The sequence below is a fragment of the Carcharodon carcharias genome, chromosome 22, assembly GCF_017639515.1.
Source record: "Carcharodon carcharias isolate sCarCar2 chromosome 22, sCarCar2.pri, whole genome shotgun sequence".
In the NCBI taxonomy this organism is placed as follows: domain Eukaryota; kingdom Metazoa; phylum Chordata; class Chondrichthyes; order Lamniformes; family Lamnidae; genus Carcharodon; species Carcharodon carcharias.
In genome coordinates, this window is record NC_054488.1 from 17,768,494 (window position 1) to 17,793,004 (window position 24,511).

General features: G+C 40.8%; 2 long non-coding RNA genes across 3 annotated transcripts in view; one reads left to right on the forward strand and one right to left on the reverse strand.

The window, feature by feature from the left end:
• Nucleotides 1–7,327: 7,327 nt before the first annotated feature.
• Nucleotides 7,328–11,342, reverse strand: LOC121293872. Its single transcript, XR_005946626.1, has 2 exons — nucleotides 10,950–11,342; nucleotides 7,328–9,130 (listed from the first exon to the last, which is right to left on the reverse strand). It is a non-coding gene; the product is annotated as an uncharacterized LOC121293872 (long non-coding RNA).
• A 262-nt stretch (nucleotides 11,343–11,604) lies between these two features.
• Nucleotides 11,605–24,511, forward strand: part of LOC121293699 — a 31,508-nt gene continuing 18,601 nt past the window's right edge. For both annotated transcript variants that reach the window (XR_005946582.1, XR_005946581.1), the window contains exon 1: nucleotides 11,605–11,821. This is a non-coding gene — a long non-coding RNA (uncharacterized LOC121293699). The remainder of the gene's footprint in view (nucleotides 11,822–24,511) is intronic.

The following is a 24,511-nucleotide window of genomic DNA, read 5'->3' on the forward strand; positions in this document are numbered from 1 at the left end:
GGGGATGAGTCAATTGAGTTAGCTAGGATTCGGTTGCAAATGAGGTAGTCTGAACACGAAAAAGAAATGAAGAAACTTAAATTTGGACAGGAAAGAGCAGAAAGAGAAAGAACATTTAAGCAGCTGGAACTGGAAGTTCAGGTAAGAGAAGAGGAACAAGAAAGGGAATACCAGCTTAAAAGGCTGGAATTTAAAATAGAAGTACCAGATGTTGGGGATTGTTTTGCGGATGGAATAACTTTTCCCAACCCAGAGTCCAATGTGGAGATGTTTAAATTTGTACATGTCCTTCCAAAGTTTGAGGAAAGGAACGTAGAGGCACCCTTCATTTTGTTTGAGAAGGTAGCTAAGCAAATGAAGTGGCCAAAAGGAAACTGGACATTGCTCCTACAAAGTAGATTAGTGGGCAGAGCTCATGAGGTTTATGCATCACTTTCAGATGTCTATGGATTATGGTGCTATAGAAAGCTATTCTTACTGCATTTGTCTGAGGTATACAGGCAAGTTTTGTAAAATAGGGAAACAGCCTGAGCAAGCCTATATTGAATTTGTGAGGTTTTTTACATTTGTTCTTGGGATGTGGGCATTACTGGCCAGGCCAGCATTTATTGCCCTTGCTCAGAGGGCATTTTTTTAAAACGTTAACCACACTGCCGAGGGTCTGGAATCACACATAGCCAGACCAGGTAAGGATAGCACATTTCCTTCCCTAAAGGATATTAGTGAAACAGATGGGTTTTTACAATAATCGGCAATGGTTTCATGCTCATCATTAGACTTTTAATTCCAGATTTTTATTGAATTCAAGTTTCACCGAAACCGGGTACCTCAGAGAATTACTCAATACCACTATGCCACCATCTCCCCTCCCCCCGCCCCCCCTCCCCGCCCCCCCAAACTCTCCACCCCGAGTAAAACAAACTAGATTTGATCGTTGGATATGGGCACTAAAGGTAGAGGCCACAAATGAGACCCTTAGGGAAATAATTCTCCAGAAGGAATTTAAAAATTCATTTCCTCCAGTAGCAGGAACTCATGTAGAGAACCAGAAGGTTTCACCAGCTAGACAGCAGTGGAGATGGCTGATGATTAGGAGCTTGTCCATAAATCCAAACCCTTTTCCATCGCCCCCACAGACCAGAGAAGGATAGAAAGTGGGAGGGCGAAAGGAAGGCAAGTATCCAGGGAAGAGAAGGAACTGGGAATATGCTGAAATCTCCTCCTCAAACTAGAAAGGAACATTCTGAGTTGAGAGTGACATCCTGAAGTCCTAATTGTTTCCATTGTAACAAGGTGGACAAATTCAGAAAAATTGCTGGAAGTTGCATGGGAAATCCACGGGACTTTTTGGGGTGTGTAAAAGCCCCGACTAAAAATACAGCTGCTGAAGTTGTAATGTTAATTGCAGCTGTGAGTCCGAGTGTGAACGTTGCTGAGAATGCAGTGGGGTGAAAAAGACATCTGAAAGCTACAGGAAATTCTTGTCAAAAGGAAAAGTAACTCCTTATTTTTCAAATGAAACAGGTAAACCTATAGTTACACTTAGGGATGCAGGGGCTACCTAAATTCTTTCTCTGGGGAAAGGCCTGACTTTCCACCAGAGTTCACTAGATGCCAACATTTTACTGAATAGTATTGGCAGGGAGTATACACCTGTACTTTTGTGTCAGGTGCACCTGGACTGATAACAGTAGGAGCTATTCATAGTTTGCCTGTAGGTAGAGTTGACTTACTCCTCGGAAATGATTTGGCCAGAGAAAAATAGTAGCTTCTCCTGTAGTTACAGAAAGACCAAGTGAAATTGAGGAAACAGAGCGGTTGCAGGAAAAGATTCCAAGAATTTTTCCTTCCAGTGTAGTGACCTGAGCAATGGCTAAACAAGTTCCATTGTCAGAGGTAAAATTGGCATCACAGATATTTCGCTATCTGAAACTTTCTTTGGGGATTTGGATAATCCAAAGGAAAAGATCAGTAAATCGTCTCTGATTGAAGCTCAGCAAGCCGATCCAGAGTTAAGTAGAGTGGCACAATCAGCTCAAACCAAAGCTAAAGCATAAGGGGTTCCAGAATGCTACTATATTAAAATTATGATGCTGATAAGGAAGCGCAGACCACCTCACAGACCTGCGGACGAAGAGTGGGCAGTGGTTCATCTGGTAGTGGTACCGCCCAAATATAGTCAGGAAACATTAATGGTAGCTCATGAGATTCCTATGGCAGGACATGTAGGGGTCCGAAAGACCCAAGCAAGTAGAAGTCAACATTTTTACTGGCCAGGTCTTCACAAGGACATGGTGCAGTTTTGTAAAACATGCCAGATGGTGGGAAAACCACCGCATGCAATCAAACCTGCATCTTTAACTCCCATAACAAATTTGAGAGAACCATTTAGTAGGGTGTTAGTAGACTGTGTGGGATCATTACCGAAAATGAAAGTGGGATACCAATATATCCTTTGCTATTACAGATATGACAGCTCAATTTCCAGAGGCCATCCCTTTGAGAACGATTATAACTAAGGCCGTGGTAGAGGAGTTAACCCAATTATTTACGAGACTTGGATTACCGATGGAGGTCCAGTCAGATCAAGATTCCAATTTTATGTCTAAAAATTTTCAAAACATAATGAGTAGTTTGGATATAAAACAGTTAAAGTCCAAGGCATACCATCCACAGATACAATGATTAAAGCATATTGTCGTGAATATCCCCATGAGTGGGACAATGGATTGGACTTTCTTTTATTTGCCACCCAAGATTCACTGTATGAATCTACCAGTTTTAGACCTTTTGAATTAATCTATGGACATGAGATAAGAGGTCCTCTGAAATTAATCAAATAAATGTTTTTAGGACAGAGGGACAAAACATGTATAATAGATTACAGCCAAAATTTTTCCCTTGATGGGCGGGCAGGCCCCACCAGCTCGGCGGTAGGCGGACAGCCGAACTCCGCCACCAAAACTGGGCCCACCGCCATTTTGACTGGGCAGGCCAATTAAGGCCCGCCCAACGGCATGCCCGACAGGCAGCACTATGCACTTCCTGTACGGGGGAGGGATTGGGATTCCCCATCTGTCAAAGTGCGCACATCTCCCTCAGACTAAGTGCTGTCTCAGGGAGATTATTGACAGTGCAAAAAACTTGAAAAATATAAAAATGATTAACATGTTCCCCACATGTGTCACACGAGATGGGACACGTTAATAAGAAGCACAAACTTTATTAAAGTTTTTAAAAAGGAACACGAAACTGGATGAGGTTTCATGTATTATCAGAAGCCCGCTGGGGTTCCTGGCCTGCCCACCAGCCTTAAGGTTGGACGGGCAGGGTCTTTAATTATCTTAATTATCCTGTCAATGGCCTTAATTGGCCATTGACAGGTCAGCGGGCAGACAGCTAATTTCGCTGTCCGCCCACCTCCCTCAATATTTAAATGGACCAGGATGACGTCGGGGGTTCCTCCCAACGTCGTCCCGTGTCACTTTCCTGTCGGCGAGCAGGCCCCGCCCCCAAATCGCCGACAGGAAAATTCTGCCCTGTGTGTCCATGTTCCAGGAACAGCTCACAGGAACCTGTAAAGTGGCTCAAGAACATCTTATAAAGTTTCTCGAACAAAGGTGAAGGAATGGGCGGATAAAAAAAACTGAGACCCAAACATTTCAACCAGGGATGAAGCGTTAACGTTATTACCTTTACAGGAAAGCACGGTCCATACAGGGTAGTTAAGAGGGTCAGTAAATAATTTGATAGACACCCAAGATCGCAGGAAGAAGAATTGGTGTGTCACATCAACATGTTAAAACCATACTATTGTAGGGAGGATAGGAAGCAGTAATGTCAGGTAGTAAGGAGATGGTGTGTCCTCCATGACTGCATTATTTATGAGGCAGGAAGGGGTCAATACAGCGTGAAAACCCGCCAGGTAAAATGCAATTCTGGGATGATTCCGCTCATTGTCTCTAATTAAATCATAACAAAATGTAAGGCTCTTTGCAGGGTTTTGCTAAAGTTTAGGTCAACCTGATTTCATGGTGAATTTTACTCTATTGGAAAGCAAAATGGGTTTGTCAATTGCTGGGGCTTCTCTTGAGATGTATTCCTCAGTGACTTGCAACAATTAATAAAAGTTAGGTTAATAGCATTAGCAGAAAAGCTGACTAGTTAAAAGCAGGGGCTCAAAAGCCGAAATAATTAAGGCAATAGCACAGCATTTGGAAGAGGAAGAAGAAAATCCTTGACCTAGATAAATTGCAGATTGAGTTAGCTAGGATTCAGTTGCAGATGAAGCAACTTGAAATGGAAAAAGAGAATTGCGGAAGTTTGAAATTGTATTCCAGAAAGAGATGTTACCAAGGGAGGAAAGGGAACAGGAAAGAGAGATTCAAAGAGATGAAAAAATCAGGCAGCATGAACTGGATAAAGAAAGGCTTTGTTTACCTGGACAGGGAATGACTGGTAGATTGGATGATGATTTTAATTCATCTCTGGGTTTTGATTTAACTAGGAATATTCATCTCGTGCCTATATTTAGTGAGGAAGGAGTTGAAAGGTACTTTGTGTCCTTTGAAAAAACTGCTACAAAATCAGCGTGGCCACAAGTGGACCATTCTTTTGCAAACTTTCTTAGTAGAAAAAGCATTTGATGTTTATTCAAGTCTTTCAGATGAACAGTCTTCCGATTCTGAAACGATTAAAACTGTGGTACTTAATACTTCTGGGCCATATGGTCTTCTCCTACTCCTATTATGTTATTTTACGAGCTTGTGCCCCAAGTGATTCAGTTAAAAACTTCAGGCTTTAAAGAAAATACAAAACCAAACATTTGCAGACTTTGCTAGGGAGGAAGGAATGTTGTTTGACCAATAAGAGGGAATTTTTGAGAATCTGGGAGGAGTAATAATAATGGAAGAATGTAATACCAGCACCCCAATAACTATTAATTCATACCTGGAAGACCATAAGATTTCTGAAACAAAGGAAACTGCAGGTCAGGCAGATGGGCGTGATTTCTCACATAAGCAGCTAGGGGACAGATCTCTATTTGTAAACTCACAGGAAAAACCAAAGGATTTGAATGTTTCAGAATAGAAAATATTCTGGCTTTAGTCAATATGAATGCTAGTATGGAGATTTAAAGTGATATAAAGAAAGCAGTATGCTTTCATTGCTGTAAGGCTGGGCATTTAAAAGTGAATTGTTGGAAGCTGAAAATTAAATCAGTAGCAGTAATAGGAATACCTAAGGAGTCTTTGGAAAAAAAACTGCACCAGTAAACAGATTATAAAACAGTAGTAATTATACACTTGCAAAGTGTTCCCTCAAAACCTGCTAAAGTGGCGCACGTAGCTCAGGACAGTCAAGGAGATTCCTCCCTCAGGTGTTTGGTTAGATGTGACATTTTTTCCAGAAATTTCAATGAGTTTAAAGACCTTGAAGAATTGCAAGGCTAAATTATTTGATTGAAGCCTAGGAGGCAGAGCCTCATTTGCAAGGATGGTCTCTGTGTATTTTGACAACTTTCAACCCCTGACTCATCGTTTGAATCCTCAAGTGTATTCATATCACCATTTTGCTTCTTTAAAACCTGGAGTACACTCACTTGTTGACTCCCCTCCCTGTTATAATACCTTTTCAACATATTTATATAACAAACTTGTTGATGCTTCCTCCTGTCCAGGGTACTAATTACATAATTTACCTCTTAAGAGTACTCGTGATGTAAAATTTTGTTTCTGATCAGACTGGACCTCACTGAGTAATCCATACCTGTGTAAAAAAACTGAATTATCACCTTTGCAGTAGTTTTTCTTATGGGATTAACTCTGGGAATCAGGTAGACAAATCCATGATGGTTAAAAGATATTGCTATTAGGTTTTGGGTCGGGGTTCCATACAATCCACTAGAACCCTACTAAATGATTCATCAAAAGCAAGCACTGGGATCATTGGAGCTGGTTTAATTGAAGGCCGGGGCTTCCCAAATTGTTGACGCATGACACGTCTTGCAGAATTCAACCACACCTCCATGCATTCCTGGCCAATAAAAGTGCTTAATTAATTTAGTCTGAGTCTTTCTTATTCCTACATGACATGCCGTCAGAATAATTTGACGGACTCCTGTCCACTTGTCATCCATTAGTCTCTGAGGAGGTTTCAACTTCCTCATCAATATGCCATCTTATATTCAATAATATTTCAGGGACCCTTTCTGATTCTTCTTCTGAAACCCCAGTAATGAAATTAGTCAATCCCAGAGGTGTTAATGGAATTTGGATAGAATATTACATACATCCAATACCTAACACAGAAGCATGATCTGACAGTTTGGGATAGCAACAATTTTGAATTTTGAACTGTAAAGTCTGGCTCAGAACAGCCATTTTGTGCAAAATCCCAGGAAGAAATGAGAGAGACATAATCCTCTAGGAATGATAAGAGGGCAAAAAGGATGGTATTCAGAAATCAACTGCTGCTCTACTGAAAGAGTCCAGGCAATCTGCAGGTGTCACAGCCACAGAACTAGTGAGGAACAAGAAACCGTCTCTCTCCCCCAACAACTTGCTGACTTGCTGAGTCCACCAACACAGGCAACCTGTGACAAGTTGACTACAGCTGCCGTCATAGCTGCTAAACACAACTCTTGAACTTCACCCCTTCACTCCAGACAACCAACACTTGAATTGCAAGCTACCACCTGCAACTATATCTTAAAGAACTGAAATGAATTTCATCTTTATAAATAGCCTTTATCCTTATTTGCATTTGCTCTTTGTACATATTTAGTTGGTAATTTTATTACTTTTACTTAAGTAACTTAAGGCAGTGTTTTGTATTAAACGAACCTTTATCTTGTTTAAGACTAAGGCCGGATTGTCCGGCCCCGTCGCTGATGGGTCCCGCCACAGGCAAGGCAGCACCCTAGCCAGAAGACTATTGACTTACGGCTGGACAAAAAGATCCCGGCAGCGGGCAGGTGTGGAAAATCCTGCCCTAAAGCTTTATTGCTGGTTATTTTTTTAAATTGAATCACTCACAAATTAAAAGGGGGCTACATACACACACTAATTCTTAGCTCATGAACCACTTTGAGGAAATGCCTTTTACACGGTCGTGACAGCAGGCTTTGAGTTATGATAATTCTATGATGTTTGAATCCTGCTAATCCTAAAAGTTACACTTACTTTTGCTTTGGCTAAGCCGTTATAGTTTTGGAAATATGTATGGATGCATGTCATTGAAAAATATGAAACGGTTATTTGTACGGTATGTAATAAGCTATTTGTTAAAATATTTAGGATGAAAAGAACTTGCTACATTTCAGAACTGTTGTAAAGAAAACTTTACTACAGTAAAGCTCTTTTTTTCCCATAAAGTGGGTTGGAACTGTGATGGAATCCATGGTTTCAAAGGTTGTATTTTCTGAGACAGACCCCAATTAAAAAAAGTAAACTGAAAAAGGAAATTGACCCTTCCAGTTTAAGAACATTAAGACTGAAACTGAAATTGGAAACCAAAACTTCTGGGGAGACTGAAATTGGTTGAAACCATATAAAAGGACAAGACCCATCAGAGCTCAGATGACGATTCCAGTGGTGCAGTACCGACAAGCTGAAGATGTTGGAGCTCTATCCAGAAGCCGAGAATAGACAAATATACAGTTGCTGCAGCTGCTTCTGTTACTTAAAGGTAACATTAGCGGATCTACACCAACCAGGACGTTGTAAGCAGAGTTGACAAGGTTCTGCAAGCATGTGCCATTTTTAGCAGAGACCATGCCCATGGAACTTGGGTTAGTTGTGCGCTGCTGTTGGCTGGGGTTCAAGCTAAATCCTAGAAGAGGAGAAGCTGAAATCCTTTGTGAGGAAGACAAGGTTTGGAATGGCCTTGTGACTGAAATTCATGGCATTTTATGCTGAGTGGACTGCCGAACCAATTTGAAAGATCTGTCTTAGTTGTATCTGCCAATTACTGTGTAATTTATAGTTTACAATCAACCACAATTTTCTTGTCAACTCATATTTATGTTCAGTCATTTAGAGTATATGTGGTTACCCAATTAGTAATAGGTGTTTGCTTTGTTTGACTCTTGTATAGTAAAAATTATTTTGTTTTAAACTGTGGAATCTTGTGGCTTAATTCTTTCAGTAAATAGCTAGAATTCCAGATTTCTTCTTTTTAAAATAAGTTACTAGTCTCAATGAGATCATAACACAGACACCTTAAAAAACATTTGTTCTGCCTTTCTGGTGTTAAGGATCACAAGCTCCCACAACTTAAGGTTACTACCACCCATCCAGATCTTTCTTCCCTCTCACTTGCTACTGATGCCCTCCCTCCTTCTACTCTCATCTCTTGGCAGGTATTGATTCCAACTTCTCCTTTCTGAACTTGAACTACCTATCCTTAGCAAAGAGGTCAGCTCTATTGCTGTACTCCCCCACTGCAATGAACAGAGCTCACTGTGACGTTGAGTTTTTCTTCAGTCACCTTTGCTTCCATGCCCACTTTTTTGGTCAGGAGTCTTCTCCCACCACACAGTGGACACTGTTACCCATTTTCAGTATTCTCACTCCACGTGGACCCCTCCCTCTGGCCTCTTATCCCCTCGATCATTTCTTTGAGAGCTGATGGCATGGACAGGTCTCATCAAAGCATGGACAGGTCTCATCAACCATCTCAATTTCTCTGCTCCCTTCATGCACTCTAAGCTGTTTCCCTCTGAACTGGCTGCACTCAGTTCCTTCAGGTCCAACCCATTCTGACGAAAGGTCATCCAACCTGAAACATAAACTCTGTTTCTCTTTCCACATCTGCTGCCAGTCCTGCTGAGTTTTTACAGCACTTTGTTTTTAATTGAGTATTTCCCTTCATTATATCTCCTTCCCCTGGATCAGCCTTGTGACATTGTTCTGTACTACGTTAAGAGCTTGAGTGGCACATTATATTGGCAAAAGAGTGAAGTATTAGTCTGGAGCCTGCTGTGCCGAAACTCTGTGTGCACTGGTAATTGCAATACAATGGAAACATTCCTTTTGCAGGTGTCTTGGTCTGGTATAGTATAGTGGAGGCAGCTTTTGAGCAACTTCTGGTGCAGTGGTGTTCTGTAGCATGGACGGTTCAGAATCTTCTGTGGAGAGAACACAAGAACAAACACTGAGTTGCTGGAGGGGCAGTTATGTTAGAGTCCACAGTATCATTTATTGATAAGCACCGTAACATTGGTCATTTCTGTAGAGAGTCAGGACTCCACTCTTGCCTGACTATACTTAAGCACCAATAGGTTGTTCAGCCTCTCGTGGCTGTTCTGCCGTTCAATTAGAGCATGGCCGGCATGTACATCAACCCCATCCATATTCCTTAAATATCAAAAATAGATGACCCCACATCTACAGCCTTTTGGTAGGTGGTGGTGGGGTGACGGGGGTGTGGGGGGGTTGTTGAAGAAAGAATTCCATATTTCCACTATCATGGAATCATTGAAAGTTTACAACACAGAAAGAGGCCACTTGGCCCATCATGTCTGCGCCAGCTGAAAACAAACCACCAGCCTAATCCCACTTTCCAGCATTTCCATGATATCATCCCTGTCAATCTCCTTGATACCCTTTCAAAGGCCTTGACATTCTTTCTAAAGTGTAGCATTCAGAATTAAACACAACATCCCAGACTAAGGCCAAAACAGTGAATTACAAAGGGTTAGTATAACTTTCTTACTTTTCTACTCTAAGCATCTATTAATAAAGTCAAATATCCCAAATGCTTTTTTTTAAAAACTGCTTCCCAACTTGTCCTTCAAAGCTTTTGTGTATGTGAACCCCCAGAAATCTCTATTCCTGTAGCCCTTTAAAATGTAATACAGGAAACATTGCTGTTGCTGAGTGTTAATTTTTGTTTAATCCATTCATGGGATGTGGACATTGCTGGCAAGTGCAGCATTTGTTGCCCATCCCTAATTGCCCTCAAGAAATGCCTTCTGCTAAACTGCTGTAATCCATGTGGTGAGGTTCACTCACAGTGCTGTTGGGAAGGAAGTTCCAGGATTTTGACCCAGTGACAGTGAAGGAACAGCGATATATTTCCAAGTCAGGGTGGCAAGTGGCTTGGAGGGAAACTTGCAGGTGGTAGTGTTCCTATGCATCTGCTGCCCTTGTCTATCTAGATGGTAGCGGGCGTGGGTTTGGAAGGTGCTGTCGAAGGTGCCTTGGTGAGCTGCTGCAGTGCATCTTGTAGTTGGTACACACTGCTGCTACTGTGCATCAGTGGTGGAGGGAGTGAATGTTGATGGTGGTGGATGGGGTACCAATCAAGCAGGCCCTGGATGGTGTCGAGCTTCCTGAGTGTTGTTGGAACTGCACTCATCTAGGTAATGTCATAGGTACTGTGTGTTCTAGGTGTTGGTTGATGGTTAATATTTACCAGGCAGAGGGGAGGGGACTCTTTAAATAGTGGGATCTTTCATTGTCTACTCCTATGGTCCACAGCTCATGGCTTGGGTCCACAAACAGAGGCCCTCAAAAGGAAACTCAAGGTGCTCTCCCCATTTTATTGAAGCACTGCTCTGTACTGGAAGGGAGTAACATAATTAACAAACTGTCCATGTTTCTCATTCCTTTCAGTCAGGTTCCACTGCAGTCAGAATCATGCATCTGCCTCCCTTTCACATCCTTTTATGAGAAAAGTGTTTCCTGATTTAATTCCTAAATAACCTAGATCTAATTTTAAGATCATGAAACAAACTTAGTTTCCCCTTCCACCATCAGCAGAAATATTTACTCTGTACTTATCCTATTGATTCCTTTTAACATTTTAAATACCTCGATCAGATCGTCTCTCAATCATATGTTCAAAGGAATACAAGCCAAGCTTCTGCAACCTATCCTCATAATTTGACCTTCAAAGCCCTCAAAGTACAAGGGAAAGCATAACGTAGGAGGGAAGATACTTACTGCACTCACTGGTAGACAACCCAAATCATCTGGCACTCCCCAATACCTTCTTTTATGCAGGTACTTTGATGGCTGTGGTTTACAATCTGCAGTCTTGTACACCTGGCAGCACCTCTTGATATGGAAACTTGTCCTGAGCTCCCATCACATCTTTCAGGGGGCACCCCTCTCCAGATTTGCTGTCGTGCACTTAAGACTTGAAGTTGAAGGAATTACCAGGAGGTAATTCTTCCAGAATCAATGTCCATGAAACCCTTAATACTTTCCAACCATGGCTTCTGAAGTATATGATGAATCCACAAACATTTCAGTCCTCATTAATGATGGTCAAGTGATGAAGGTGTGATAAGTCACTGGACTGCTGGGATTGGTTCCATTCCTAAATTGCGTTGCAATGGCCTGCAGTGAGAGGAAAGTGTTTGCACAACAAAAATACGTTATTTAGAAACCCACCGATATCTCGAAATTCATCCCAATGAATGGCTGAATGGCAGCCGAGAAAAAGGTCAAGACTTGTGAAGTGGGAGGTCTGAAATAGTGAGAATAAGCGCGTGCGCATTTACCGTCAGCTCCCGGAGAGGAGGCCGGCTCTGAGTTTGCGCGGTGGATGCTTTGTGATTTATTCAGTGGCCCGGGTACAATCCAGCGGCCCTGGTGAAGGATAGAAACATTTGCTGAGGAGCTCGGCCTAGTCGCCGGCTTCTTGCTTGACCTCGAATCGGAGGCTGCCCCAGCCCAGGGTACTTACCGCCCAGTTTAATTGAGAACTGGTACTTTTCTCGATCGTGTTTGACGGCTGGGTGAGCGGAGGGGTGAGTGGAGCTGGTTCCCGGGCGGGCCGTACTCTTTCTAGGTAACATCACCTTCAACAGGTTAGCAACAACCTTCCGAGTCATGGCCGTCTGGAACTTTCCACCGCGCGAGGAGCAATGGGTCCGAATGTGGCGCCCCCCGTGGGAGTGCATCCTAAACCAAACCTCAAACTGAACTCAACCCAAAACTGAAATGCAACTCCAACCCTCAGACTGAACCCAAAGCTGAAATCCAACTCTGACCTCAAACTCAACCCTAATCCAAAACTGAAATCCAACTCTAACCCCAAACTCAACCCTAATCCAAAACTGAAATCCAACTCTAACCTCAAACTCAACCCTAATCCAAAACTGAAATCCAACTCTAACCTCAAACTCAATCCTAATCCAAAACTGAAATCCAACCCTAACCTCAAACTCAACCATAATCCAAAACTGAAATCCAACTCTAACCTCAAACTCAACCCTAATCCAAAACTGAAATCCAATTCTAACCTCAAACTCAACCCTAATCCAAAACTGAAATCCAACTCTAACCTCAAACTCAACCCTAATCCAAAACTGAAATCCAACTCTAACCTCAAACTCAACCCTAATCCAAAACTGAATCCCAACTCTAACCTCAAACTCAACCCTAATCCAAAACTGAAATCCAACTCTAACCTCAAACTCAACCCTAATCCAAAACTGAAATCCAACTCTAACCTCAAACTCAACCCTAATCCAAAACTGAAATCCAACTCTAACCTCAAACTCAACCCTAATCCAAAACTGAAATCCAACTCTAACCTCAAACTCAACCCTAATCCAAAACTGAAATCCAACTCTGACCTCAAACTCAACCCTAATCCAAAACTGAAATCCAACTCTAACCTCAAACTCAATCCTAATCCAAAACTGAAATCCAACTCTAACCTCAAACTCAACCCTAATCCAAAACTGAAATCCAACTCTAACCTCAAACTCAACCCTAATCCAAAACTGAAATCCAACTCTAACCTCAAACTCAACCCTAATCCAAAACTGAAATCCAACTCTAACCTCAAACTCAACCCTAATCCAAAACTGAAATCCAACTCTAACCTCAAACTCAACCCTAATCCAAAACTGAAATCCAACTCTAACCTCAAACTCAACCCTAATCCAAAACTGAAATCCAACTCTAACCTCAAACTCAACCCTAATCCAAAACTGAAATCCAACTCTAACCTCAAACTCAACCCTAATCCAAAAATGAAATCCAATTCTAACCTCAAACTCAACCCTAATCCAAAACTGAAATCCAACTCCAACCTTAAAACTCAACCCTAACCTTGAACCCAACTCCAACCACAAACTGGACCCAACCTTCAAACTCAATCATAATCCAAACCTCAACTCAGTCTGTAAACCCAACTCAAGATATAACCAAACTTTGTTAATGTTTTGAGTCTGTATGACTTTTCTGAAGAAAAGCCATATGGACTCGAAACGTTAACTTTTTTTTCTCTCCACAGATGCTGTTAGACCTGCTGAATTTTTCTAACATTTTCTCTTTTTGTTTCAGATTTCTAACATCCGCAGTATTTTGCTTTTATATAATCAAACTTTGTCTATGCAACAGAGTTATTTAGAAACACATCAACACCAGAAATTCATCCCTATTTAATGCCAATTTCCTTAACTTTTATCTGCACAATTACATGCAAGTCAATTATAAACAAGGATCTTGGCTTTCCTTCGGCTGTCAGTTCTCAGGAGGATGAATTTCTAAGTGTTGGGGGGGGGGCGGGGGGGTTACCAAAAACCTAGCCCCAATTTCATCGAATCCCAGTATCTGGGTCAATTGGTAGCACTTTTACCTTGGAATCACGAGTCATAGGTTCACGTCCAATCCAGATACTTGAGCACAAATCTTGTCCGTGGAAACAATGTGTCCCATGTGTCGAATTGAGTAGCATTTTACAATGATTTGGTTCTTCCTCTGTTGGCATTGTCAATTTAACCATATCATGCACATCCAAGATTATTAGGTTGCCTTAGCTAAGGTAGCAGTCTCGCCTCTGAGTGAGAAATGTTCACACCCCTCTCCAGAGTTGAGCACAAAATCTAGGCTAACCCTCTCAGTGTAATACTGAGGGAGTGCAACAGTATTGGAAGTGTTGTTTCTTGAATGAAAATCAAACTGAGGCCACATCCACGATCAGGTGGATGTAAAAGATCGCATAGCATTATTTTGATGAGTGGGGGAGTTGTCTCCTGGTGTCTGGTCAAAATGTATTCCTTAACCAACAACACAAAAATGAATATCTAATCTAACCCATTGTTGTATAAGGGACCTTGCTGTGGATAAATCAGTTGCTGTGCTTCCTACATTACAGTAGCGACTGCACTTTGGGACATTCAGAGATTGTAAAATGCATCATTTAACCACAAATCTTACTTCCTTAACCCAATCCGAAACCTAACTCCAACCCCAATGATTTGCAACCCAAACTCAGTCTAACATTAAATCTCCTCCTCCTACAAATAAAGTTACCCTAAACTATAATCCATAACTCCCACCCTATAATAACATTGGACTGGCACAGAGTCTCCCTCCTCCACCTGAATCCCAACCAAAATCTAACCTTAAACCTCCTTCCACCACCCACCCCATTTCTACGGACAAAGTCACCAATGCCAACTCTTTAATTGTTAAATCTGACTCTAACAGTGGCTTTGCCACAGAACCTTCCTCCTCCATCCCTGAACCCAACTAAGTCACCCTAATCTAATTTAAAGCCCTAAATTCAAGACTCTCTGAACATCAGTCCAAGCACAGAGCCTCCCTCTAAAACCCAATTCCACCTCAACCCACAACCACCCCTCCTCTTGCAAATGATTTCCCCCTTGCCTAACTTTGACCACTAATTCCAAAACTACCCTTATATCCAAAACGCAGAGAACTTTCATCCTCCAAGAAACCCAAACTTTAACCACCCTCCTCCAAAATAAAGTCACCTACTTTAACGCTAAGCCTGCTCCAAATAATGTTACCCTAAACCCAACCTCAACATTACCCTATGCTAACCTCAGCCTGAGAAAACAGCCTCTATCCTCCACTCAAAACCTAATCCCTGCCCAAACCTAGCTCTAAACCACCACCTCCTTCAACTCCTTAACTAAACTCAATCCCAACCCTCCTTCAAATAAACTCACTTCATACTGGCTCTAAACCTGTCTTGCATGAATCCAAGCATTGTCTTGTGTCCACAACATCTTGGTCAATCTCTCTTTAGCCCCTTTATCTTGCTTCACCTGCTCCACCCCACCTTAAACAGTATAAATTCCTTCACATTTCTACTTCTCCTTAGCTCTGAAGAAGAGTCATACAGACTTGAAACATTAACTATGTTTCTCTCTCAACAGATGCTGCCAGACCTGCTGAGTTTTTCCAGCATTTTCTGTTTTTATTTTGTATATTATTATTGACCAGGATAATACCTCGTTCTTGGGGCTCTTAGTTATCAGGAAAAGCGCCAAGGTTAGGACTGTTTAAGAAAGGTTTACATGATATATAACTGAGGTGTTTAAATTGATGAAGGAGTTGGATTCAGTTCCATTGAATAGTTATTTGAGATGGATAGGAAGGGTAGGACAAGGCGGCGTACATTTAAAATCCATAGTCAAAGAGCTGGGTTTTTGCTAGAGATGTGGAATCTGCTTGTGGAAGACAAAGCTGATGCTGACCCTAAGAGAATGTAAACTGATATTCAACGTTGACAAAGCAAGACTGAAGCACAAAGTGTATATATACAGTCAGACTCAAAACTGCCAACGGCTGGCAATTTGTAACTGGTGATGAGGATAACCAGGGATCAGTAGCACTGGATAATTTGCTTATAATATAATAATTTCTTCAGGACTTCACTCAAGCAAAAACACTTGAGTTATTAAGGAGCCCCTGTGGTGTATCACACATACACCCATCAAGCATAAAACTGGCAAAGGCCGTGATTTATCCACAAATTAGTGTAATGCTAAAAGAAAAATTAAGAGCATAAAGCTCAACAATGGGTTCTGCTCAATCCTGCATATGTCATTAGGGAGTAAATACAGAACTGAAATTATTCCAAAAATGACCATACAACTTAAGTACCATTTAAAATATTAATTAGTGTAGTACCTTAATATTTTTAATGCAAATCCATTTGGAAAATGATAGCCCATTAAACATAAATGAGGAAAATCGCCTGAGGTAATGTAGTTTTTGCAAATTGCAATAACTATGTGTTTATATTGACATTAAAAAAATCAGTATCAAGTTAGAGTATATTAGTGTAAACCTATAACGTGTGTAATATTTTGCTTTATAGGATTACAGTGTATTGCTGCAAAAGGAATATCTTTAATAACAATTTATTTTGTTAGTCATTAAGTTTAAGGATTTACTTTTTGATTACAATGCAATAATACTACATTTATTTTCATGTTGTAGAATGGGGGCAATAGACTGAATTTCTAATGTTTTTTCTTATTAGTGCTCCTAGAAATCATAAAATCTTCACATGGAGAAACAATTTATATAGTCACTTAACACGCAGGTTTATATTTATATAGGCTTTAATATAGTCAAACGTTCCAAGGCGCTTCACAGGAGAGTTGTTAAAAAAAATTTGACGTGCATATTTTCATAATACAAAAATAACTTTGTACACCATTCATCAATATAAGATTATTTTTCACCAAAATGCTTATATTGTTGCAGGAAGTTGAATCATGACTGTCTTTATAATAATCCCAAACTGCTTCTACACAGAATTATGAATAAATAATTAGCTTTTCTAATATGAATGAGGGGGATTTAAGGTGCAGTAATAGTGCCCCTACCTCTGGGTTTCAAATTCCACTTCCGGATTTGATAGCCATGGAACTTACATTAATAATGCAGCCAAACAGGTTGAGTATCAGCCTATAAATCCTTCCAGTACGCCTGAAGGCAGGTAGTAAAGAGTAGGAGACTTTCCTGGTCAGCCACACTGCAGAAGGCAACTGCAGTACTTTGCCAAGCATAAACATGGACCAATGTAATGGAAGTCCATGGTCACCAACGCCCTTTCGGCATGGCTCCTGATGGAGAAGGAGAATGAATGACTTGCATTTATAGAATACCTTTCACAACCTTAGGACTTCCCAAAGTGTTTTACACTTTGAATTAATGCAACGAAACACAGCAGCCAATTCAAGGTCCCACAAATAGCAATGAGATAATGACTATATAATCTGTTGTAGTGATGTTGGTTGAGGGAGCACACCCCTACTCTTTAAAGGGAGCTGTGAGATTTTTACATCCACCTGAGACAGCAGATGAAGCCTCAGTTTAATGTCTCATCCAAAAGATGATATCTCCGACAGCGCAGCAATCCCTCAGTACTACACTGTAGGGTCAGCCTAGATTTTGTGCTCAAGTGTCAGGAGTGGGACTTGAACCTTTTACACTTGTGAGAGGTTTGCAAGATTGTTATGTTTTAGGATTGTACCTTTTGATTTCTAAAATTATTGTATTTTGGAACTGTAGCTTTAAATATAGGGTAGACGATGGGGGTTTTCTGACCAGTGTTGCAGTTTGCCTGACAGTAAGCCTGGTGCTTTAATTGTTGAAGATCTGAGGAAGACCCAGATTGTTTTATTACTAGGTAGGTGGAAGGTATTTACTCTTGGGGCCACAAACAGCAGTTTCTAAATCCACAATGAGTAGACCCAGAATCTTCCAAAGTCCTGGAAAGGTGTTAAGTTAAAGGCTTCCCTTTGATCCCAGGGATATCACAGTCAGACAGCAGTTGCAGATTTGCCTTGAGTGGTCTGTAGTCAACTGAGAAGTAAAGAGCAATAGATAGGATCACCTAGGCCTGCACCATATGTGGAGAAACGCTGACTCTACCGTTCATCATGCAGAACGCGGGTGGGAGTTTACGGTCAGATTAAAAACTGAGTTCATGAGAAGGAGTTGAAGGAGGCTGGAAGACTTGCCTAGCATAAAGCTAGAGGAAGAAGTCTACAGTGTAACCCTCACAATGAGAGATAATTCTGGAATTTGAAGTTACCCAGCTGGGAAAGTGAAAAGGAACCAACCAATTGGAAGCTGGGAGTACCTGTGAAATGTTTGAGATAAGAACGATAATTCCTTGGAGAGTGTGTGTGTGATGAGTAAAAAGGAACGATTTATGATTAATGAATAAGTTTCCGATAAAAGAAAATAGTGTTTAGTCAATATTGTTTTTAGTCATTTGATACAGTAAAAGTTTTAAAACATGAAACCTTAATGTGATATTTTGTTCAGCTGTTAACTGGAAGACAAATTTCTTTTTAAAAGTTATCAGCCTCCACAGAGATCGTAACAAAATTACAGCTTTCTGACCAGAGACAAGAGTGCTGCCAACTGAGTCCAGCCTTAGTAATCTCCTGTGTATGTGATATGGTTAAGTTGACATTGCTGGAAGAGAAAAAAAACAAATTATTGCAAAAATGCTACCTAACCGGAAACATTGTTCCCATGGACAAATCACATTAATGGAAGAGTAGACATTTTATTCAATGGGTGGATTGCATGATTCTTACTGAGCAATCGGATGCGATATTTATTCAGAATATCAATCAGATTGATTGAAAAGGAACTAACTTAATTAATATATCTAATGAAGTTATCTAATGCTCACATTCAAAATTAAACAATGTCTCTCTTTCTTCCACTAATTGAATCGCTGCTTATTTGCCACTCTTTTGCCGTTCCTTTTCTGCCTCTTTCTGTTTGTCCTGTATTCTTTTTGTTTTGTTTTATCCTTTTATTTATGCCTCTCCAATTTTCTGTCATCACTTATAATAAATAATATTACCCTCCAGGGGCTTGAGGTATTCTACAGAGCCACAACCCAGAAGTTCCACCCAAAACTATGCCCATTCTGCCAGTGTTAAGTTAAACTCAAACATAAAATGGCTGTAAATCAGGACAAGTAACCACTGTGGTTTGAACATAGTTGGAACATAACCAACGGGTGGCAGGTTATAAAAATGGGGGGTTGTCTTTCTTCTGGAGTGAAGCTAGAGGATTCAAAGCAAGCCTTGAAAGAAAGTAGGAGAATTTCTCTTTCTCTTTTATTGGGAAGGCTGCCTGATTGGAAAATTGTGACCATCACTGTCACATCCTGCTTTATTGATGACTGCCTTGTTTTTGAATTGTTACAGCTGCTAAGTAAAAAAAAAAAATGACTCAAAGAGGCTAGATATTTGTCTAAATTTGCCAAAGCTGTAACATTTGTTGAAGTTTTCATTAGTTTATCTCGGGTTTCCAACAGTTTCTAACATTGATTAATGTTCATTTTAAAGTTTTCTTTTATGTTATGCATAATTGTTCGACTTTCTAAAAGGTGTTTAGCATTTCCACCAAACACTTTGTAATTGAAATATAATTGAAATATGTTTCTTAGAGCCTAGTTTTTGGATTTCCTATAAGGGATAATTGAAATTATTAGCATTTACCTTATTTATCAAACATTTGTAATTATTTGGAAAAAAATTGCATTTCAAGTTCACTAATCAGTTCACTAATCATATGTAACATCTTTTATAAAAAGTCAATTTGGGATCTAAGAGAACTGTGTCTGACTCTCCTGGTTGTGACCTCTGTGGGCAGAGCTCATTGCATAAAAGCCAGTGCCTCAGCTGCCTCTGACAGCCCTTGTTCTTGAGGAGATGCCTCCTGTGAACACTTGACATTCCTTGGCACTGGCTCCCACAGTCCAGGATCGTCTGCTTTAATTGGCTTCCCACCATCGACCCCTTCCCCACCTCACCCCCAGTACGTCAAGATCCAGACAAGCTGTCAAGACTATCTTCGTTACCTTCTCTGGTGAGCCATTGCAGGACAACCCCAGACCTATCTAAGCACCTGAAGCAGCAGTTCATCAGCCTGATAGTGCTTGGTGGATGCATATATTTGGTTGTGTCTTTGCTCTGCTTTGGTCTGTGGGGCGCTAAAAGTCATCATCAGTCACAGCAGCAAGAGGTAAGCCTCACCACCAAGAATCCATCCTTCCACTCATTCCTATTCATGAGCCTTGTGTATGGAATGCTGTCCATGCTGTTGATGCTTCAATCTCTGGGCCTCCTGCCTCTGCTTCTCTATCTCCTCTTCCATTACAGCAGTAAGCAGGTTACAACCAGATAAAGAACCATTTATTATTTCTCAAAAAGGGCTGGAAAATGGGGGTGTGCACTAATGGGATGAGAATTCCTTCAGTGCTTGGTGGAGCAACTGAATCTGCACCTGCTTCAGGAGATTGCAGGTTTCTGTGCCAGAAAATCTGGTCACAATATGAAGGTACTCCCCGAACAAGTGCAATTGGACATTTGCACATAATGTATCTTGGAGACGGGGCTATTATAAGTAGAGGACTGTTTGGGCAGAGGGGTTGATAAATGATCGTAACAGATTGAGGAAATGGCAGTGTATTATAATTATGCAGGTAAATTACTTACCCATTTGTCCATAATCTTATAGGCCGTGTATTTGCTTTACATCCCATTAAGCATGTATGTGGCTGCCAGAATGCAGGAAACCCCAGGCCAGGGTACTTTGAGTGGCTTGTCCTTCAGGCTGCACTGATTTTCATTGTACTTCTTTCAGTGTCATTTTGCCATTTATTTCCTTTTTGGGCTATTTGTTACAGAATTCTAATGTGAAAGAAAGTTTCTAATAGGTCAATTCATAGAAGCTATTTTGGAGAGGCTTTTGCATGGGCTGATCTTCATCTGCAGAAAGGGAAGAATCTAACATTTGATCTATGACTAATATCATAGCTTGAAGCTACAGTGCATTGAGCTGACACAGCACAGGAGCTTGTGGAAGTAGGTATTTCAAGGTGGCAGGCCCTATTAAGATTTCTGTCATACTGCAACAAACCCTTTTACAAATGTCAGATTGAGAATAAGGTAGTTTAGGAATTCTTCCGAAAGTTTAAGGGCCGATGTCAATCTTTTGCACAACCTTTCCAAATGATTATTTTAAGAGTTTTCTTCTGCAGGTTTTCTCATTACTGTAGACTCAGCGAGATTGTTTCTGAAGTTTTGTGCGAGGTTAGCCTGGTGGGTAGTTAATGACCAGGGGACTGATCTACACCTGAATAAAGCAGTGAGGGTTTCATAGTGGCATTTAAAATCAATGACATGTCAGATAGGAGGCAATCTTAATCTGGAGCAGTGCAGAGAGTTACAGACTGTAGTAAGAACAATGGTAATATATATAGGGGTGTAGTGGTAATGTCACTAGACTAGTAATCCAATGGCCTTGGGGACACAAGTTCAAATCCCACCACTGCAGCTGGTGGAATTTGAATTCAATTAATACATCAGCAATCATTGATTATTGTAAGAACCCATCCGGTTCACTAATCCACTTGAGTGGACATTCCTTCTTTTAGGGAAAGAAATCTGTCATCCTTACTTAGACCCACAGCAATTGGTTGACTCTTAACTGCCCTCTGAAATGGCCTAATAGCCACTCAGTTCAAGGGCAATTAGAGATGGCAACAAATACTGACCTTACCAATGACACCCACATTGCAAGAAAGAATAAAAAAATGGGCAATAGCAACATTTTTATCGCTAGTGTTCACGCATAATTTGCAGGGCCCTTCCTATTCCCGAATACAATAGCAATGTTGTTAGATGCACAAATGGGGTCCTTGGGTAATCCATAACACAAGAAATTTGGGGGAAAGTTTAAATTTGATGACAGTTTGGTCTATTCTAAATGTTCTCATTTCCTCTGTTTGACTCTTTTGACTTTAATAATATTTTGTTGTGTGGTCGGGGTCTATACGGGGGTTTTGGGGATTGTGTGTTCTCCCAAAATATGCTGCTTGAGTCTGCATTTTCTCAAATCTCTTTATTTACAGCAAGTATTTACACATTTGGACTGCTACATGAGGTTGGAGCTTCTCCTCCTTCCAGATCTTTTTCACCTCTCAGTCATGTGACATGTCTCAGTCTCAGACATTATTATTACATCAGTATCATGTATGCTTCTGATGTTAACCCTTTACTCTACAAATAGTGCCTCACTTGTTTCAGAACCAGCATGTACACATTGGGCTGAGTGACCTCTTTGTGCTGCAACCATTCTATGATTCTATAATCATTCTTATTCTTTCTTTTCTTCCTAAAGGTTGTAGGAGCAGAGCAGATGGATCTTTTCCAGCATCCCACATGTGTTTAATGCTGGATTTGATGCAACAAGTGGGAAATAGACCCATGCAAAAATGACGATGCTTATAAAATTCAGCATCTTCCTCCATCCCTAAAAACAGTTTGAACTATTCTAGAGGATCAGTCCCAAAGGTGCTTGCAGATCTCTTCCTGTAGCTATTCTGCAGAGGAGATCAATTCTACACATTCTAAGTATGCTGACTGCTGGGCCAACACATTGCAGCTTCTGGTAGCATCGTGAAAACACTATTCTATTGATAAAACAGAAAATAAAAGTGCTTTTTTTAAAATCTCAGGAATGCAAAGTCAGCAAGTGGCCAAGCACCTGCAGTACTGATTCCCGGCCACTGGAGTGCAAAAGTATATCTTATTTAGTTGTGATCTGGTACCACTCACTGGAGAAGCTGTGCTACTGCCACTAATGAGCACACTATTATTTAACATGTAGCTAGATTAACTTCTCCAGTTATTTTATCACTATACCCACTATACCAGATGGGTGTGTTTGAGAACTTCAGACACAAGAATTAGGAGCAGGAGTCAGCCATTCGGATCCTCAAACCTGCTCCGTCATTCAGTAAGATCATGGGTGATTTGATTGTGACCTCAACTCCCACTTTCCTGTTCATCCCCCATAATAACCCTTGATTCACTTGTTAATCAAAAATCTATCTAACTCAGCCTTGAATATATTCAATGACCCATCCTCTACTGCTCTCTAGGGAGGAGAATTCCACAGACTACCTACCCCTAGAGAAAAAAATTCTCCTAATTTTGGTCTTAAATGAGAGACCCCTAATTTTTAAACTGTGTCCTCTAGTTCTAGACTCCCCTACAAGGGGAAACATCCTCTCAGCATCCAGCGTGTCAAATTCCCTCAGGATCTTATATGTTTCAATAAGATCACCTCTCATTCTTCTCAGCTCCAATGGGTATAGGCCCATGCTGCTCAAGCTTTCCTCCTAAAATAATCCCTTCATCCCAGGAATCAGCCAAGTGAACCTTCTCTGAACCGTCTCTAATGCAATTATATCATTTCTTAAGTAAGGAGACCAAACTCTACACGTTATTATAGATGCAGTCTAACTAAGTCTCTGTACCAGCTGCAGCAATACTTCTCTCCCTACCATTGAGTTCTGCAGTCTCTCTCCATTTAAATAGTATACTGCTTTTCTACCTGCCAAAATGAACAAGTTCACATTTCCTTACATTCTGCCAAATTTTTGCCCACTCATTTAACGTATCTAAATCCCTTCGCAGACTCTTTATGTCCTCTAGACAACTACCTGTGACATCAGCAAATTTAGCCACCATACATTTGGTCCCTTCATCCAAGTCATTAATATAGATTGTAAAGAGTTGAGGCCCCAGCACTAGTTACCATTTGCCAACCTGAAAATGAGCCACTTATCCTTACTCTCAGTATTCAAATTTCCGTCAATTAAAAGTGAGTCAACAAAGCTTTTATTCATGTTATATTAAATATCTTGCTTCTGTCATGAATGAATAATACGCTTAAATTTAAATTAATGATACAGAGAGAATTATTTATTTTTATGGGTGTGAGGCGTTGTTGAGATTTATTTCAGGTTATTAAAGGGAACCTTTAGGAAAGGCAGTAAACTTTTTTGGAAGAGAGGATAGGCAGAGGAGCCAGGTGGTATTTTCACCTGGGTGTCAAATACGAGCAAGGACATAAGAAATAGGACAAAAGATGGCCGTTCAGCCCCATGAGCCTGTTCCGCATTTCAGTTGGATTCTGGCTGATCTTCTACCTCAGCTATACACTCCAACACTATCCCTATACCCTTTGATTCCCTAAGTATCCAAAAATCTGTCGATCTTTGACTTTAATATATTCGATGACTGAGCATTCACAGATCTCTGAAGTGGAGAATGCAAGTTCACAATGCACTGAAGAAATTTTTCCTCATCTTGGCTTTAAATGGCCACCCCCTTATTCTGAGACTAGGACCCTTTGTTCTAGACTCATCAGCCAAGGGAAAAATTCTCCCAGCATCTATCCTGTCAAGCTGCTTAAGTATTTTATGTATTTCATTGAGATCACGTAATGAAATGTGCCAAGGCACTTCACAGGAGCATTATAAAACTAAGTATGACACTGAATCACATAAGGAAATATTAGGTAAGCTTGGTCAAAGCAGTGGGCTTTAAGAAATGCCTTAAAGGATGAAAGCGAAGTAGAGAAGTGGAGAAGTGGGAGGGAATTCCAGAGCTTGGGACCTAGGCAACTTGAGGCACGGCCACCAATAGTGGAACAGTTATAATTGGGAATGCACAAGAGTCAGAATCAGAGGAGCACAGATAACGCAAGGCAGTTGTAGTGTTGGAGGTGATAACAAAGATAGGGAGAGGCAAGGCCATGGAGGGACTTGAAATCAAGGATCAGAATTTTAAAATCAAGATGTTTGTCCAGAGACAATGTAGGTCAGCAAGCACAGGAGTGATAAGGGAACAGAACTTGCTATGAGTTAAAACACAGGCAGCAGAGTTTTGGCTGACCTC